We start from the raw sequence: 20,423 nt of genomic DNA on the forward strand, positions 1-20,423 counted from the left end.
ACTATGACTGCCTTTGAAGTGAGGGATCTAACATTAAGTAACCCTATTTTGAGATGTGAGGTATCACGATCTCTTTCAATAATGGCAGGAATGGAGGAGGTCTTTATCCTAATAAGATTGCTAGGGTGAACACCGCCATGTTTAGTTTTGCCCAACCTAGGTCGAGGCACAGACACAGTCTCAATGGGTATGACTGAGCTGACTACACTGACTATGCTATTGGCAGACTCCACTAAGCTGGCAGGTTGGCTAACAGCCTGCTGCCTGGCCTGCACCCTATTTCACTGTGGGGCTAGAGGAGTTAGAGCCCTATCTATGTTGGTAGATAAGAGGAGAGCACCCCTCCAGCTAGGATGGAGTCCGTCACTCCTCAGCAGGTCAGGCTTGGTCCTGTTTGTGGGTGAGTCCCAGAAAGAGGGCCAATTATCCACAAATGTTATCTTTTGGGAGGGGCAGAAAACAGTTTTCAACCAGCGATTGAGTGCTGAGACTCTGCTGTAGAGCTCGTCACTTCCCCTAACTGGGAGGGGGCCAGAGACAATTACTCGATGCCGACACATCTTTCTAGCTGATTTACAAGCTGAAGCTATGTTGCACTTGGTGACCTCTGACTGTTTCATCCTAACATCGACACTTTACAGTGTCCCAAAACTTTTTGGAGTTAGTGCTACAGGATGCAAATTTCTGTTTGAAAAAGTTTGCCTTTGCTTTCCTGACTGCTTGTGTATATTGGTTCCTAACTTCCCTGAAAAGTTGCATATCGCGGGGGCTATTTGATGCTAATGCAGTACGCCACAGGATGTTTTTGTGCTGGTCAAGGGCAGTCAAGTCTGAGGAGAACCAGGGGCTATATCGCTTCTTAGTTCTGTATTTTTTGAATGGGGCATGTTTATTTAAGATTGAGAGGAAATTACTTTTAAGGAACAACCAGGCATCCTCTACTGACGGAATGAGATCTATATCCATCCAGGATACCTGGGCCAGGTCAATTAGGAAGGCCTGCTCGCTAAAGTGTTTTAGGGAGCGTTTGACAGTGATGAGGGGTGGTCGTTTGACCGCGGACCCGTTACGGACGCAGGCAATAAGGCAGTGATCGCTGAGATCCTGGTTGAAGACAGCTGAGGTGTATTTAGAGGGTATGTTAGTCAGGATGATATCTATGAGGGTACCCATGTTTACGGATTTAGGGTTGTACCTGGTAGGTTCGTTGATAATTTGCGTGAGGTTGAGGGCATCTAGTTTGGATTGTAGGATGGCCGGGGTATTAAGCATATCCCAATTTAGGTCACCAAGCAGTACGAACTCTGAGGATAAATGGGGGCAATCAATTCACATATGGTGTCCAGGGCACATCTGGGGGGCTGAGGGGGGTCTGTAGCAAGCGGCAACAGTGAGAGACTTATTTCTGGAAAGGTGGATTTTTAGAAGTAGAAGCTCAAACTGTTTGGGCACAGACCTGGATAGTATGATAGAGCTCTGCAGGCTATCTCTACAGTAGATTGCAACTCCACCCCCTTTGGCAGTTCTATCTAGGCGGAAAATGTTATAGTTGGGGATGGAAATTTCAGAATTTTTGGTGGCCTTCCTGAGCCAGGATTCAGACACTGCTAGAACATCAGGATTGGCGGAGTGTGCTAACGCAGTGAATAACTAAAACTTAGGAAGTAGACTTCTGATGTTTACGTGCAAGAAACCAAGACTTTTGCGATTACAGAAGTCAGCAAATGATAGCGCCTGGGGAGTAGGAGTGATACTGAGGGCTGCAGGGCCTGGGTTAGCCTCTACATCACCAGAGGAACAGAGGAGGACTAGAATAAGGATACGGCTAAAGGCTTTAAGAACTGGTCTTCTAGTGCGTCGGGTACATAGAATAAAGGGGGCAGATTTCCGGGTGTTGTAGAAAAGATTCAGGGCATTATGTACAGACAAGGATATGGAAGGATATGAGTAAAGTGGGGGTAAACCTAAGCGTTGGGTAACAATGAAAGAGATAGTATCACTAGAGGCATCAATTGAGTCGGTCTCTGCGTGTATGGGGGGTGGGACAAAGGAGCTATCTAAGGCAGGTTTAGCTGGGCTGGGGGATCTACAGTGAAACAGTACAATTATAAATAACCGAAACAACAATAAGCTAACCATGTTTGGGCTGAGGCTAAACATAAACAGGATGTAGTACCGTAAAAAGGAACAGTCCAGCAGACATCAGCTGTGTAGCTGAGTTATCATAAGGTCCGGTGAACAGCAATAGGATAGTTCGGAGGCTGCTAAAGCACTAGCAGGTAAGAGGCCACGGCTAGCGTGTGCTAGCGGGCCGGAGCTAGCAGATGGAATCTTCGTGGTCGACGTCGTCGCAACCACATCAGACGATTTCGTCGGCAGACCAGTCGTGTAGGATCGGCGGGGCTCCGTGTCAACACTAGGTGGTCCCGTCCGGTTGACAGAGAGGTAGATAGCCGGGAGATGGGCCTAGCTCAGGATGATTAGCCAGACCACAGCGTCCCATTTAGTTGAAGCTAGCTGGTAGCGATGAATCCGGAGTTAAAGGTCCAGTGATTCAGTGATTCCGGCAGAAAAACTGATATGTTCTGGGTCGATAACGCGCTGTGCAGACTGGCCGAATATCCGGTGAATTAATATCCAGTGATTGAATTAATCCCGCAGAAAAAAATCCAATGTTCTGGGTGAAATACCGCTAACTGTGGCTAATAGCAAGTAGCTAGTTAGCTGGCTAGCTTGTTTCAACTGGAGATTCTAGATAAAAGGTAAGTCAATAATAGAATCCGTTCCACATTGAGTGAGGCGGGTTGCAGGAAAGTATATTTTGTAGAAGGATAAAAAGTCTGATAGGGAAATATGTACGAAAAATACAAAAAAACAGGGTATTTACAGGCTATTTACAGACACACGACAAAAAACAGAATTGCACTACTTCGCCATCTTGGATTTACCGTCTTACTTAACCACGAAGTCCCTAGTTTGAAAGCAACTGTTTTCTGGAAATTGTGTGGCTCCATTTTGAGTACTACGAGCTTGGCCCACATGGGCCAGTCCCCTAGCAATTAGAGTTCCAACCAATGAGCTTCAGCCCCTCGCCATTTGTGTGACTGCTAGCACATTGATGTGTGAATAGCACATTGACGAGTTGCACAGTGGAAGAAGAAGGCTGGCCCAGGCCTTCCCAGAATTATCCAACGCGCTCTCAGTGACACAGCAGAGAGCGCGTAATGCAATGACGTACTTTCAGAACTACTGGATAGAAATTATGCACATTTTCCAGAAAGTCTCTTTAACTGGTTGTGACGAGTACTGAGGATACGAAGAGGCCGGACGCAGACGCAGGAATCAACAATGTAAAGGTTTACTTAACACTGAGCAAGAGAACAACAAAGAGCGAGTACAACGACAAGACACTAACAATCACACACAACACAACACTGAACAGTCCAGAGCTATATAGGGGTGGTGATTAGATGATGAGGTGCAGGTGCGCTGGAGGTGATTAGGGTGCGTTGGTTTTCCATTCCGGTGTTGCCGAGGTGGTGCGCTCAGACCGATGGCTCAGTAGACCGGCAAATCTGATTCGCCAGAGGGGAGCAACGGGAGGAGACGTGACACTGGTGAACTGAATTAATCTGAATTAATCTCAGTTTTCCTATGTCCTTTCATCATTTATGTGATCTTTGACTTTGTCTAGTTGTTCTATCCACCAGCAGCTAGGGGGAACTCATGTGTTCAATGTGCTGCTGTTCCCCAGTGAGACATGTCTGTTTTCTCACTCTCTGTTCTGTTGAGGATATGAGGATACAGAGCTCTGGTTACTCTGCTGTGTCTGCAAAAACTCAACTTGTGAATTTGATTACCACATTGTTAACAAGAAAGTTCTCTCTCTCTTACTTACTTTCTCTCTCCACTTTCTCGCTCTTTCTAACTTGTGCACCCTCCTCCCATTCTGTGTCTCAGCAGCCCTTGTGTTCACCGGTGTGAAGGCTTTGGGCCTCTCTCTCTTTCCACTGTGTTGTACACTATTCCTCACATGCACTCTTTGTCTCTCTGTCTATCTCTCCCTCTCTCCAACCAGCTCTCTCTTCCCTTACCTCTTTCTCTACATCCCTCCATCCCGATCTCTCATCACTCTCTCTCTCTCTCACTCTCCATACTTCTACCTCTCATTGTCTCTCTTTTTGTGTTTCCCCTCACGCCTTTCTGTCCGTCCCCCCCGTCCCCTCTTCTCTCCTCCAGGTTGTGTACAGTATCCCACAATCTGTCCAGTAATCAGAGCGAGGAAGGTTTTCCCCTCCCTCCATCTGTAATTAGCACAGTGACTGTTCTTCCTGTTCCTCCTTCACGCATCTTAATCCTGAACATCAGCCACCCTGCACAGCCCCCTCATTCAGACACCACTTAGGGTAACTACAGTAGCCTACCACTCACAGGGACTTAGAGAACAGAGCAAGGTTAGTTGTGTGTCTGAGCAGTGTGGTTTGTGTTTGGGCACTTTGTGAGCATCACTGAGCGAAACGTCTTATCTTCTCCTACATTTTAGCATTCTCTCGCTGACCAAGGAGTATTTCATACCCCATACACACGGATGTCTGAAGGACCTTCAAGCCAAGTTCAAAGCTGAGAGGCCCTTATCACAGAGACTCTGAGATACTGCTGTTAATAGAGAGAAGAACCCTATAAGGCTGTACTTTATGGCTCCAGCCATCCACAACGTGCCATTCATCAGGCTGGAGTACACTCCTCCTCCAGACCCTTTCACTGTAACAGAGACCCCATAAGAAGATGGAGTGTGGTACAGTGACACTGCATGACGAGACGTACGCTAGCCCATCCAGCATGACCTAACACAAACAGTATATCCCTTCCATGTGTTTATCAGTGGAATCCCATAAGGGTGATGTTGTTCCAAGATGGCGTAGCAGTGTGGTCGTGTTCTCTTGTGTGTCCATGTAAATAGCCTATTTTTTGTATGTTTTTGTATTTTACGTATAGATTTCCCTATCACACTTTTCATCCTTCTACTAAATATACTTTTCTGCAACCCGCCTCACTCAATGTGGAACGGATTCTATTATTTACTCACCTTTATTTAGAATCTCCAGTTGAAACTAGCCAGCCAGCTAACTAGCTAACTAGCTACTTACTATTAGCCACTGTTAGCGGTTTTCACCCATAACATCGGATTTTCTGCCGGAATACGAAGCACCAGTTAGCCTTGAGCCTTGAGCTAGCCCCGGCTATCTACCTCTCTGTCTACCGGACGGGAGTAGCCAGCTAACCAGCTAACTAGCGACTTGCTATTAGCCACGATTAGCGGCTTTTCTCCATTGTCCGTGGCCTGCACTACCTACCAGCACAGCGCGTTATCGACCCAGACTCGGATTTTCTGCCGTAATCACTGAATCACTGGACCTTTAACTCTGGATAATCGCAACTAGCTAGCTGCAAGCAATTGAACGTTGTTGTGGGCTAATCAGCCTTGAGCTAGCCTTGAGTCAGGCATATCTCCCGGCTATCTACATCTCTGTCAACCGGACGGGACCTCCTAGAGTCGACACGGAGCCCTGCCGATCCATCACGACTGGTCTGCCGACGTAATCGTCTGTGGTTTCAACAGGCTTCCCGTTGTGATGACCACGAAGATCCATCTGCTAGCCCCGGCTCGCTAGCACACGCAAATAACAACCATGCTTCCTGCTCGCTGTGCTGAAGCACCAATTTGAACTGCTCTCGGACTCACATATTGCTGTTCACTGGACCTTATGATCACTCAGCTACACAGCTGATGCCTGCTGGACTGTTCCTTTACACGGTACTCTGTCCTGTTTATCTGTTTAGCCTCAGCCCAAACTTTATCGCCATTACCAGTTGTTGTCTTAGCTCTCTCTAATAACACCTGTGATTGCTTTATGCCTCGCTCCCATGTCAATATGCCTTGCCTATTGCTGTTCCAGTTAGTTCTTATTATACAATTTCACTGTAGAACCTCAAGTCCCTCTCAAACTGCCTCAAATATTTCCTTTGTTCCACCCCCCATACACGCCGAGACCGGCTCAATCGGTATCTCCAGTGATGCTATCTCTTTCATTGTTACCCAACGCTTAGGTTTACCTCCACTGTACTCATATCCTTCCATATCCTTGTCTGTACATAATGCCCTGAATCTTTTCTACAACGCCCGGAAATCTGCCCCCTTTATTCTCTGTACCCAACGCACTAGAAGACCAGTTCTTAAAGCCTTTAGCCGTATCCTTATTCTAGTCCTCCTCTGTTCCTCTGGTGATGTAGAGGCTAACCCAGGCCCTGCAGCCCCCAGTATCACTCCTACTCCCCAGGAGCTATCATTTGTTGACTTCTGTAACTGTAAAAGCCTTGGTTTTCTGCACGTTAACATCAGAAGCCTCCTTCCTAAGTTTCCACACTCCGCCAACCTTGATGTTCTAGCAGTGTCTGAATCCTGGCTTAGGAAGGCCACCAAAAATTCTGAAATGTCCATCCCCAACTACAACATTTTCCATCGAGATAGAACTGCCAAAGGGGGTGGAGATGCAATCTACTGTAGAGATAGCCTGCAGAGCTCTATCTTACATTTACATTTTAGTCATTTAGCAGACGCTCTTATCCAGAGCGACTCACAGTTAGTGAATACATTTTTTTTTTATACTGCCCCCCCGTGGGAATTGAACCCACAACCCTGGCGTTGCAAACGCCATGCTCTATCAACTGAGCTACATCCCTGCCGGCCATTCCTTCCCCTACCCTGGACCAATTGTGCGTCGCCCATGAGTCTCCCGGTCGCGACAGAGCCTGGATTCGAACCTGGATCTCTAGTGGCACAGTTAGCACTGCGATGCAGTGCCTTAGACCACTGCGCCACTCAGGAGCCCCTTACTATCCAGGTCTGTGCCCAAACAGTTTGAGCTTCTACTTAAAAAAATCCACCTTTCCAGAAATAAGTCTCTACTGTTGCCGCTTGCTACAGACCCCACTCAGCCCCCATCTGTGCCCTGGACACCATATGTAAATTGATTGCCCCCCATTTATCCTCAGAGTTCGTACTGCTTGGTGACCTAAATTGGGATATGCTTAACACCCCGGCCATCCTACAATCCAAACTAGATGCCCTCAATCTCACACAAATTATCAACGAACCTACCAGATACAACCCTAAATCCGTAAACATGGGTACCCTCATAGATATCATCCTGACTAACTTACCCTCTAAATACACCTCCGCTGTCTTCAACAAGGATCTCAGCGATCACTGCCTTATTGCCTGCGTCCGTAACGGGTCCACGGTCAAACGACCACCCCTCATCACTGTCAAACGCTCCCTAAAACACTTTAACGAGCAGGCCTTCTTAATTGACCTAGCCCAGGTATCCTGGATGGATATTGATATCATTCCGTCAGTAGAGGATGCCTGGTTGTTCTTTAAAAGTAATTTCCTCTCAATCTTAAATAAACATGCCCCATTCAAAAAATACTAAACTAAGAACAGATATAGCCCCTGGTTCTCCTCAGACTTGACTGCCCTTGACCAGCACAAAAACATCCTGTGGCGTACTGCATTAGCATCAAATAGCCCCCGCGATATGCAACTTTTCAGGGAAGTTAGGAACCAATATACACAAGCAGTTAGGAAAGCAAAGGCTAGCTTTTTCAAACAGAAATTTGCATCCTGTAGCACTAACTCCAAAAAGTTTTGGGACACTGTAAAGTCCATGGAGAATAAGAGCACCTCCTCCCAGCTGCCCACTGCACTGAGGCTAGGAAACACTATCACCACCGATAAATTTACAATAATCAAGAATTTCAACAAACATTTTGCTACGTCTGGCCATGCTTTCCACCTGGCTACCACTACCCCGGCCACCAGCCCTGCACCCTCCGCTGCAACTTGCCCATGCCCCCCCCCCCCCCGCTTCTCCTTCACACAAATTCAGACAGCTGGTTTTCTGAAAGAGCTGCAAAATCTGGACCCCTACAAATCATCTGGGCTAGACAATCTTGACCCTTTCGTTCTGTGGTCCTCTGTAGCTCAGCTGGTAGAGCACGGCGCTTGTAACGCCAAGGTAGTGGGTTCGATCCCCGGGACCACCCATACACAAAAATGTATGCACGCATGACTGTAAGTTGCTTTGGATAAAAGCGTCTGCTAAATGGCATATTATTATTTAATACTAGCCCCCGAAATTGTCGCAACCCCTATTACTAGCCTGTTCAACCTCTCTTTCGTTACGTCTGAGATCCCCAGAGATTGGAAAGCTGCCGCAGTAATCCCCCTCTTCAAAGGGGGTGACACTCTAGATCTAAACTGTTACAGACCTATATCCATCCTGCCCTGCCTTTCGAAAGTTTTTGAAAGCCAAGTTAACAAACAGATCACCGACCATTTCGAATCCCACCGTACCTTCTCCGCTATGCAATCCGGTTTCCGAGCTGGTCATGGGTGCACCTCAGCCACACTCAAGGTCCTAAACGATATTATAACCGCGATTGATAATAGACAGTACTGTGCAGCCGTCTTCATCGACCTGGCCAAGGCTTTCGACTCTGTCAACCACCGCATTCTTATTGGCAGACTAAATAGCCTTGGTTTCTCAAATGACTGCCTCGCCTGGTTCACCAACTACTTCTCAGATCGAGTTCAATGTGTCAAATCGGAGGGCCTGTTGTCTGGACCTATGGCAGTCTCTATGGGGGTGCCACAGGGTTCAATTCAATTCTTGGGCGACTCTTTTCTCCGTGTATATCAATGATGTCGCTCTTGCTGCTGTTGACTCTTAGATCCACCTCTACGCAGACGACACCATTTTGTATACATCTGGACCTTAATTGGACACTGTGTTAACAAACCTCCAAACGAGCTTCAATGCCATACAACACTCCTTCAGCAGCCTCCAACTGCTCTTAAACACTAGTAAAACTAAATGCATGCTCTTCAATCGAATGCTGCTGGCACCCGTCCACCCGACTAGAATCACTACTCTCGACGGGTCTGACCTAGAGTATGTGGACAACTACAAATACCTAGGTGTCTGGTTAGACTGTAAACTCTCCTTCCAGACTCACATTAAGAATCTCCAATCCAAAGTTAAATCTAGAAAAAGCCTCCTTCACTCATGCTGCCAAACATGCCCTCGTAAAACTGACTATCCTACCGATCCTTGACTTCGGCGATGTCATTTACGAAATAGCCTCCAACACTCTACTCAGCAAATTGGATGTAGTCTATCACAGTGCCATCCGTTTTGTCACCAAAGCCCCATATACTACCCACCACTGTGACCTGTACGCTCTTGTTGGCTGGTCCTCACTTCATATTTGTCGCCAAACCCACTGTCTCCAGGCCATCTATAAATCACTGCTAGGCAAATCCCTGCCTTATCTTAGCTCATTGGTCACCATAGCAACACCCACCCGTAGTATGTGCTCCAGCAGGTATATCTCACTGGTCATCCCCAAAGCCAACACCTCCTTTGGCCGCCATTCCTTCCAGTTCTCTGCTGCCAATGACTGGAACGAATAGCAAAAATCTCTGAAGCTGGAGACTCTTACCTCCCTCACTAACTTTCAGCATCAGTTGTCAGAGCAGCTTACTGATCACTGCACCTGTACACAGCCCATCTGAAATTAGCCCACCCAACTACCTCATCCCCATATTGTTATTTATTTTGCTAATTTGCACCCCAGTATCTGTATTTGCACATCATCTCTTGCACATCTATCATTCCAGTGTTAATACTAATTGTAATTATTTTCCACTATAGCCTATTTATTGCCTTACCTCCATAACTTGCTACATTTGCACAAACTGTATATATATTTTCTGTTGTATAGAGTAGAGAGTCCCCCTATATGGAAGTTGTCTATAAAGAAGACCAGCAGACACTCCCCCTGCCTAATAATAGTGGTTTGGGGCCTTCTACTTTATCCCCTGTGGTTGCACACTAATACCCTCTGACATCTGCCCAATACATTATTGGCATCATTAGCAATATAAGGCTGTATCCTATAAGGCTCATTAACAAACATCCTTGATGGCTCATTAGCCAATCCCATATGTGCTACTGTATACATTTAGGATATCATGTGAAAGCCTTAACACTAGGACTGAACTTAATGGTGTTGCACAGATTAATAAGAAACCAGGGAGGTGAAGAAAATAAAAGGTGAGAGAAATGAAGATGAGGAGCCCTCTGAGTGGTTTAGAGAGAATCATGCAGAGGAGAGACGGAGGAGGCACAATGCTCGATAACACCACCCCCCACTGGTGTCGTCTCTGTGTCCTGACTAAATGGAACGATGGTGCATTGTAATGTGATTTCCACTCTTTTGTTGGATGGATTTTCTGTTCGGTCCTCTGGGAATTCCCTGTCATGATCCCAAAACACCATGTTTACTCAGCCAATTAGAGAGGGAGAAAGTGGTGAAATGGTTCTTGTTGGGACTGGAGATGAATTCCCGCCTTCAGATAGTTGGCCTGAGTAATTCATCATGTATAAGGGTTAGTGCTGAGCGATTAACTGCATGTTAATAGTGGTAATTAACTACAATGACCATAATCCATTGAGCGCCTACTTGTCCAGTCTCGGAGACTGACAGAAGAGTGCTCTATCGAGAGAGATAGAGAGCAATTGCTTGGCGAGGTATCTCTACCTGAAATACATGATCTAAGTGACTGATAGTTGGTATTCAGCAGTCATAAATGTATGCCTTATTTACTTTTAAGAACTACTAAAATAGTGAACAGACAGAAAAGGCAGCAGCTCTATAGAGATGAGATGATGACTTGAAATGAAATAATAAAGTCATTACATTTTAGTCATTTAGCAGACGCTCTTATCCAGAGCGACTTACAGTTAGTGAGTGCATACATTTTCATACTGGCCCCCCGTGGGAATCGAACCCACAACCCTGGCCTTGCAAGCGCCATGCTCTACCAACTGAGCTACACGGGACTACATCTGTCATCAAATAAAACAAATGTAATATACAGAACAACTAAAATATTTAAATGAAAGTAATGTGAATAAATTATGGTTAATAAGTGATAAGCATTAATGGGCAGTCACTAACATCATGGGACTTTTATTTATTGTTTTATTCTGTGTTGTTAGAGCATTCAACAAACATAATGCATAGTACATTTAATGTAAAAAAAAATAAGAATTCTAAACCGAAAACTGTGATAATTTTTTTATAATAGAAACCAAAACCGAACCAACCTCAAAAAGCACTAATCGCTCAGCACTAATATGGGTCTGGGGTTAGGGAAAATAGGATTTTGAATGGGACTGAATTGTGTGTCCCCACAAGGTTAGCTGTACAAGACTGTGTGTGTGTGTGTGTGTGTGCGTGTGTGCATATGAGAGTGTGCGTGCGTGTGTCTGTGTGTGTGTGTGTACTATGTGTGTATGAGTATACACAGGGGTCAAGGGTCAGGTAAATAAACCCGTCCCCCTAGAGTTCTCCCTACTTTGTGTAGTTGCCTCTGGGGGGCCATCGTAACCTGCCCCTGTCCTTGGGGTATCATCTGATCTGTTTCATTTCTCTTGGAGTTTCTCTCTGTCTGTTTGTTTTGATGCCACAGAGGAATAGCAGTGATCCCCATTACATATGTAAAGCTGCTGCCCCACACAGCTGTTCAGTCCCAAGCTGTTCAATCTCCCTCAATCACCACTGCTTGATTTATAACTTCCTGGTGTCCTTGAAAGCTTGGTCTGGGATGCTGTCTCTCTGTCCACCACGAACCTCTAAACTAAAGCATTAGTGGCTTCAAGCGTTGACCACAAGGCCTACTTCTGGGGATTAAAATAGTTGGGAGTCCAAAAAGAAAGCTGGAAAAATGTGTCTGGAAATAAGTCTGGATGGAAAACAGAACGACTTTAGGTCTCAATGGTTGGTTGGTTTGTATTGTCGGTCAGATTGTTGGGACTCATGAGAACCGTGCCATCATGGGATGATGATTGTCATGTGAATGACCCCACTGACCGGTGCCATTTATCAACCATCATTCTAGAACCCTGAGGGAGAATGTGTTCTAACGACAGCACAATCAGATCTGCTCTGTTTCTCTGTGCTGTTCCGCCATTTTGAGCCGTGACTGGCATTGTTTTGACGCAATGTAAACTGTATCAGAAGCCTGTCCATGCTGATGATGATAAATTAATCCTAGAGGGAGTGGAAAGTAGAAAACAATAGCCACAATAGCCCAATCTCTACTGCGCTATCAGCCTTGTAGGAACAAGGGAGCCCCTCCTTTCCCCAGCTTCCTCTCCTCTGTAGTTGGGTCTGGTCAAGGTCAGGGAGATGGAGGTCAGGGACAGAGAAACTCCCTAATCTCTCCCACGTCTCCCTCCTCTTTCTGGGCCAGCAGACTCCATGTCTACTCCCTCTATATCCCACTATCGGTTTAAATTACAATGTGTAATTTTTTTACTGTAACTATGTATTCAACTCCATCTCTATCAGTGCTTCCTGAATGTTGGTAGGCTGCTTTTAGTTCTTCCTGAGTCATGGCTAAAGCCTGGGTTTTGGTGAGAAATGTTGTCATGGGTAACAAACAAACATGAAAGTACTTTAAGTGGCACACAGGAGCTTTAAAGGTTTGAGAGCCACTGCTCTATATCCCGCTCTTTCTGAAAACAATATTGTTTGCACAATAATAAAGGATGCACAGACTGTTCTTTCTTAACGTTTACCGAAGAGCAGAGAAACACAACAGATTGTGAGCTGCCTTAACTGCTGCTTGAAATGGATGCTCATTGCTCACAACAGAAAGCCGCAATGCTGTTTCTCACGTCTTTCTCAGTATGTGGACGCTTGAATGGCTGTATGACAAAATAGAAAGCTGTTGTATAACTGCTGGGTCTGGAGGTTGAGCAGATTCAATACAGCTACCAATCATATGATTAGGTTGTCTATGTGAGTTATGATGCCCATTGAGGCACCCCAGTGAACTCCATAACTTTATATTGATGATCAAAGGAGAGATTAGATAACACAGAGCAGGAATTTTCTAAGAGTGTGGATGCCATGACCTCCTGTACTGATACCTTTCAGAATGAGCAGGGAGGAGGAGGAGGTGGTGAAGGAGGAGGTGGTGGAGGAGGAAGGGGTGAAGGAGGAGGAGGAGCAGCAGGAGGAGGAGGATGAGGAGGAGGCGGAGGAGAGGGGAGGGGGGAAGAGGCGGAGGATGAGGAGGAGTAGAAGGTGAGGAGGGGGTGGGGTGAATGAGGAGACAGAGGAGGGGGGAGGGGAGGAGGAGGAGGAGGAGGAGGAGGAGGAGGAGGAGGAGTAGGAGGAGGATGAAGGGAAGGAAGAGGAGGATGAGGAGGAGGATGAGGAGGAGGATGAGGAGGAGGATGAGGAGGAGGAGGAGGATGGGAAGGAAGAGGAGGAGGAGGAGGAGAAGGAGGAGGATGAAGGGAAGGAGGAGGAGGAGGAGGAGGAGGAGGAGGAGGAGGAGGAGGAGGAGGAGGAGGAGGAGGAGGAGAATGAATGGGGAGGAGCAGGGAGAAGGAAATTAAGAGGACCATAATTATGGAGAGTAAGAGGATGGAGAAGAGGAGGAGGAGGAGGAGGAGGAGGAGGAGGATGAAGGGAAGGAAGAGGAGGAGGAGGAGGATGGGAAGGGAGAGGAGGAGGAGGAGGAGGAGGAGGAGGGGGCGGCGGAGGAGGCAGTAAAGAAGAAACAGAAGCCTACATTAATGAGTCCAACCATAATATCAGGCCATTCCATCAGCCTCAATGGCAAAGGACAAAATAATCAACAAAATAATATACCAGGACAAAATAAATATCCACAGGGCATGGGCTAAAGACAGACAGGCTGAAAAATATGAATCATCTAGAATTCCCCATCAGAGTATGGGAATGAATCAGCCGCAATGGGACGAGTTTGGTTTGTTTTGATTTAAATATTGTAGAGTGGGGGGCAAGGTTATTATAGTAAACTAAAACTGAAACTAAAATGAAAACGAATCATAAAAAAACGATTTAGTAAACTTACATTTTATAATTAACAAACCCATTTGAAAAACTTAAACTATACTAAAATTATTATCTTTGACTACAAAACTAAATGAAACAAAAAATATTATGTTCAGTTGTAGTTTTTTTCATAAACTTAGGGTAAAAATCTAGTGGGGTTTTCAATGGGGTGGTTTTTAAGCTACTGAATCTGGTGGGTAAATGCAGACAGGAGATGGCTATGTTTCAAATAGGCCTAGCTTGTGCATCACTATCACTACACTCTAAAAAATAAAAGGTTCCTGGAGTATCCTTTAGGGGTTCTTCAAATTGAAACTGTGGGGGAACCCCTATAAATTCTTTGAAGAACCCTTTAAAAGGGTTCTTCAAATAACCCCTTTTAATGAATCCTCGATTGACCTTTTGAATAACCTTTTGGGGTTCATTTTTGAACTACCCCCTATTATTGTTATTATTATTAATAATATGCATACCAATAACAACAATAACACAATATTAGTGTTTATTATGATTGTAGTGGCAAAGCAGAATAAAATAATCCAAATATGAGGAAAACTTCCAGCAGAGCCCCGTCCAATGGTTACATCCTCTGGCGTGTTGATGTTAATGTGTTGATGTTCTCTGTATCCATAGCCAGAATTATTTTGCATTGCATGGTGATCAAAACAGGTTTCCTGTTATATTCAGAGGTGTAGGGAGGGTGAAGTCTGTGAATAAAAAAAAGGTAATTATATAGATGATTAACAAAACATGCACACGACAGTATTCATACCTTGGTTATTGTGGTAAATGTGAATGAAATAACTGTTTTGATAATTGTTTTCATATACATACCTTGTCCATAATGTAGAGGCCTATGGGAGTTTCATTGAAGAGTTAATGGAGGAGGATGGTACATGTGATCTGCATAACATACCAATACCAATTGACATACCATTGTATGCCTCCTCGTCTGTATACTTGCAGACACAGACACAAAAAGTGAGCAGTTCAGTCATCTGCACCCAATACAGCTAGCCTTCAACATATTCTTATAGCATACATATTCTTACCTCTTTGTTGAATGCACAAATATGAAAAGTTAGATGGCATCATCATAAAACAATATCAATTTAGATCATACAAAGGAAAATCCTTACCTTAAATTGAGGAGATCTTTATATTTTTCAGTTAAGTGCCTGTACCTGCTGTCCTTTGAAATTAAAATCAAATGTTTCAGTTGGGCAAGAACCCCAACAAACTAAGGAGGTTCCTCGATGAACCCCACCTCCTATGGGGTTCTTGGAAGAACCTTTCGGGGGCAATTTTCAGTGCCAAGAACCCTAAGGTTCTTCGAAGAACTTTGAGGATCTTAGAAGAACCCTTGTTGAACCCTTAATATTTTAGAGTGTAGCTATTAATAGCAAACTGAAAAAATTTAATAGGTAGTTAACTTGATTATTCTTACACGTACAACTAAAGTTCAAAAGCATTGGATTGGTTTAAACATTAGCAAGAGAGAGTCTTGGCTCTATTCCTTTTAAATCCAAGTCACATTGAAATTGACATTATAATTTAAACCTAAACTAAACTAACCTATGACCTCACCCATCACCTTATGTATTATTGCCCTCCAGTTAAAAGAAGTCACATCCCCAAAAAACATGAAATAACTATTCAACATTAATGGTTCCTAGCCTCCCACGCATGCTATCTGTCCCTAACACTAAAACTTAAACTGGAACTAAATAATATAAAAACGACATTTAAATATTTTTATACAACTACAACTCAATAAGAAAATGAGCAAAACAAACTGAAACTAAATTGTATTTCAAATAAAAATTGAAAAACTATTAGAAATAAAAACCATTATAAAAACACTCAAATATTTTAACCTTGGTGGGGGGGTGAGATAAAAGTAAATGTAAAGTAATTTGCCTCAACGATAGACACACTAATGAGAATGCATGTTCACTTTATGACACGGGGGGTAGAAATAAGATATCTTGCTCGCATCTAGATATTTACATTTATGATAGTAATCTATGTTGGGAAATAGCAGTGCAGTTTGAGCTTCCACATGTGTGGGGGCTCAAAGAAGGTGTGAGCGAGCGAGAGAGCGAGAGAGTCGATGTGGAGAGAGAACACACTCAGCCAAAGAGCTCATTAATCCCAATCCAAAGTAGCCTGGCTCAGTAGACGGCCCGCGTCACTTCTGAACATCATTTAGAAATCCGTTTAGCTAGCTAACGCACACACGTGCCTGGAGACAGACACACGCTTAGAGATACTTATATATATATATATATATATATATATACATATACCTGGTCACACATACAGTACGCATCAACTCACGAACACACACACAGGTTAGCATTAATTGGGATGACTCATGTACTCAAGGCAGCTCTGCAGAGTAGTCACTAGCTGGCACAGCCACAAAGTCATAAAAATTGATTTGAAACCTAACCCTAACCTTAACTCTAACTAAACCACACTGCTAACCCTAATACCTAACCTCAACCTTACATTTTCATGAGTTTTTATGATATAGCCAATGTTGACTTTGCAGCTGGCCCTGTATATATCACTCAGTTCTGCCTCCAAGGCAAGATTCATGACAATAAATGCCAACCTGCTACACGCAGGCATGCATGCACGTGAGCACACACACACACACGCATGGACGCCCACACACACACGGTCTCTCCGGGGATGTAGATATTTAGAGATAAACAACTTACATTTTTAAGAAACAGCTGACGCCACCATTCTCAGCACCAGAAGGCCCAGAGCAGAAAGGACATACATGGGATTTGAATCAAAATTACTGAACCACAGCCTGTTTTTGCTGATCGGCACAGAAAAGGCCCTTTTTAAATCTGCGCCCTGCACAGACATCTGCATGGGCTTGAAAAGACGGTTTGATTTGAATGGTATCTAAAGCTGGCGTACAGTAAATGTCTCTCTCCGACTCCTGTATAGACTTTAGTTCACTTCCCCACCATGGACTCCTATTAGAAGTGGGAGGTTACGCAACAGGACTGTCAGTAGCATCTACAGTATTATCACTGACTGATGTTTCAACATTACGCTCCACACTCTGTAGCAGAGAGAAGCCACATGGAGGGAAATTACAGTCGCTCCTCTGCTGTATTCACATTGATAAAGACATGTAAATAAGGAAACAACTGTGTGTCTGGTATTAGTCACATTCTAGGAGACTGTACTGTCGTCACTCCCGCCTTTAGTCAGCTGTGTACAGTGTTAGCTAGAGCCTTTTAACAAGTCAATGTAACTCTCAGGTGTTAGACATTAGTGTCAGAAGTTATACCTGGTTGGGTCCTGTGTTCTTTTAGAGTAAAGATGTGTAATGTATAGAGTTGGTCATTCTAGGACACTGCTATCTGTCTTTCTGTCTTCTCTCCAAGTAATGTTGAAAGACCTGTTTTAGGTGGCTGTGTGGCTGCCTATCCTATATTCTTGCGTTCTTTTTTATGATTATTTTTTATAGCTGCCTCTCCTGTAATTTCCCAGGTTCCAATAGAAGGTGGGTAGCTATAGTGTTAGCAGGTCCTGGACACAGTGTTGTACTACCTGTAGTTCCCCTATAGCGGTCTCTCCTGTGATCCCCTGCAGAGAGCAGTATTAAGTGTTAGCTGCTCCTGGGCCCAGTGTTGTATTAGCTGTAAGTGACCAACCACTAGCAGGTTGATTTACACTGGGACAGACAGTAGCCTTAAATGATCAGCTCCCTCCCTCTCTCTGCCCCGACATCAGCTGATTTAATGACAATCTGCCCTGTGTCACTTTCTGCAGACACACAGGTCCTGGGATTGACGAGACGGCTGGCCTTGTACGCTTCCAGCCTTATCTCGTTAAAAACAATTGAAGAAAAGCAATTACCTGTGTGTTCCCATTGTGTCAGAAACAAAAACAACATAACCGGGCTGGGGTGAAAGAACCAGGCTACTCACTCTCTCTCACTCTCACTCTCTCTCTCTCTCTCTCTCTCTCTCTCTCTCTCTCTCTCTCTCTCTCTCTCTCTCTCTCTCTCTCTCTCTCTCTCTCTCTCTCTCTCTCTCTCTCTCTCTCTCTCTCTCTCTCTCTCTCTCTCTCTCTCTCTCTCTCTCTCTCTCTCTCTCTCTCTCTCTCTCTCTCTCTCTCTCTCTCTCTCTCTCTCTCTCTCTCTCTCTCTCTCTCTCTCTCTCTCTCTCTCTCTCTCTCTCTCTCTCTCTCTCTCTCTCTCTCTCTCTCTCTCTCTCTCTCTCTATATATATATATATATATCTTTCTCTCTCTCTCTGCACTTCAAAGGAGACCCTTACTTTCCTCCTCCACCCCATTTTGAAACATTTATAACTTCTCCCCGTGCCGGGCCTGTTGTGTCTGCAAAGCAAATAGCCTTGCTCATCCTGTTGACCTAAACAGCACCTCGCCTCGCAGCTCCTTCTCAGAGACTTCCAACCGTCAGATTTATCCCTTCCTCTCTTTTAAAAAACGGGCAGAGCACTCTTCATTGATTTCCTTGCTCTACCGAACTAGATGGGAGTTGTTTTGGTCCCATCCGTCCTGGTCACATTAGTCTGGAGCTCTCGTTATGTACTATGGGAGGGGAGAGGTCAGGCGTCAATGTAGCTCTTCTCTTCCTGGACTATTCTTCTGTGGCTTTATTTATAACCTAGAATATGAGGACATAATAGGCTGTTGCATGCAGCTGAAGTGGCCCTTGAGAAGGTTGATAGCGACACACCCACTCATGTGGGGCTTATATCCTCTTGATCTTCTGACTGTAAGATGAGCCTTGTAGGCCTAGTATATCTACCGCTTAGGGATGCAAATTGTTCTCTGTTTGGGGTATTACTTAAAATAATTCACCATGTCTTTGGATTTACAGTAGGTTAAAAAAAAGATGAAACGCCCTTATGTTGATGACTTTTTGCAAATCCAATTAGTTTTCCACGTTGCGTCAACGTCATCACATAGATTTTGGGGGTTGAAATGACATGGAAACAATGTTGATTCAACTGTTTTTGCCCACTGGGTGGTTTGGGCATTGAGACAGGGTTCTGGGGAGTGTTAGTGTAGCGTGAGAAGAGAAGAGAAGAGAAGAGAAGAGAAGAGAAGAGAAGAGAAGAGGCCCATAGAGGTTACACATGGAGGCACAGAGAAACAGCACTGCTAATTAAACAGCATTGTGTTTCATTCTTGCGGCAATGGAGCAGTTGATTAGAAAGATAATTAAATTGGGTATCGAAATTTGACAGGGGAGTTTCATGTCTAGTCCAATCATAATCGAAAACAGCGTAATGCTATCACAAACAAATAGCATGTACTGTAAGTGCTTGATTATGTACTGTAAGTGCTTGATTATTGTTTCACATTCTTGACACCTGGAAAGGTGACGAAGGCATGTATAATGTAGAGTATTCATACCCCTTGATTTATTCCACATTTTGTTGTGTTACAGCCTGAATTCAAAATTGATTAAATATATATTTTTCACACAATACCCCATAATGATAAAGTGAAAACATGTTTTTAGAAATGTTTGCAAATTCTTTTGAAAATGAAATACAGAAATATCTCATTTACATAAGTATTCATATCCCTGAGTCAATACTTTGTAGAAGCACCTTTGGCAGTGATTACAGCTGGGAGTATTTCTGGGTAAGTCTGTAAGAGCTTCACCTGAATTGTGCAACATTTGCCCCTTATTCTTTTCAAAATTCTTCAAGCTCTGTCAAATTGGTTATTGATCATTGCTAGACAGCTATTTTCAGGTCTTGCATAGATTTTCAAGTAGATTTAAGTAAAAACGTTAACTCAGCTACTCGGGAACATTCACTGTCTTCTTGGTAAGCAACTCCAGTATAGATTTGGCCTTGTGTTTTGGTTATTGTCCTGCTGAAGGCGAATTCATCTCCCAGTGTCTGTTGGAACGTAGACTGAACCAGGTTTTCCTCTAGGATTTTGTCTGTGCTTAGCCCATTCCGTTAATTTTTTATCCTGAAAAACTCCCCTGTCCTTAACAATTACAAGCATACTAATAACATGATGCAGCCACCATTATGCTTGAAAATTAGGAGAGTGGTACTCAGTAATGTGTTGTATTGGATTTGCCCCAAACTTAACACTTTGTATTCAAGACAGAAAGTGAATTGCTTTGCCACATTTATTTGCAGTATTACTTAAAGGCCTTGTTGCAAACAGGATGCATGTTTTGAAATATTTTTATTCTGTACAGTCTTCCTTCTTTTCGCTCTGTCAATTAGATTAGTATTGTGGAGTAACTACAATGTTGTTGATCCATCCTCAGTTTTCTCTTATCACAGCCATTAAACTCTGCAACTGTTTTAAAGTCACCATCGACCTCATGGTGAAATCCCTGAGCGGTTTCCTTCCTCTACGGCAACTGAGTTAGGAAGGACACCTGT

The sequence above is a fragment of the Coregonus clupeaformis genome, chromosome 3 (genome assembly GCF_020615455.1).
Source record: "Coregonus clupeaformis isolate EN_2021a chromosome 3, ASM2061545v1, whole genome shotgun sequence".
Classification (NCBI taxonomy): domain Eukaryota; kingdom Metazoa; phylum Chordata; class Actinopteri; order Salmoniformes; family Salmonidae; genus Coregonus; species Coregonus clupeaformis.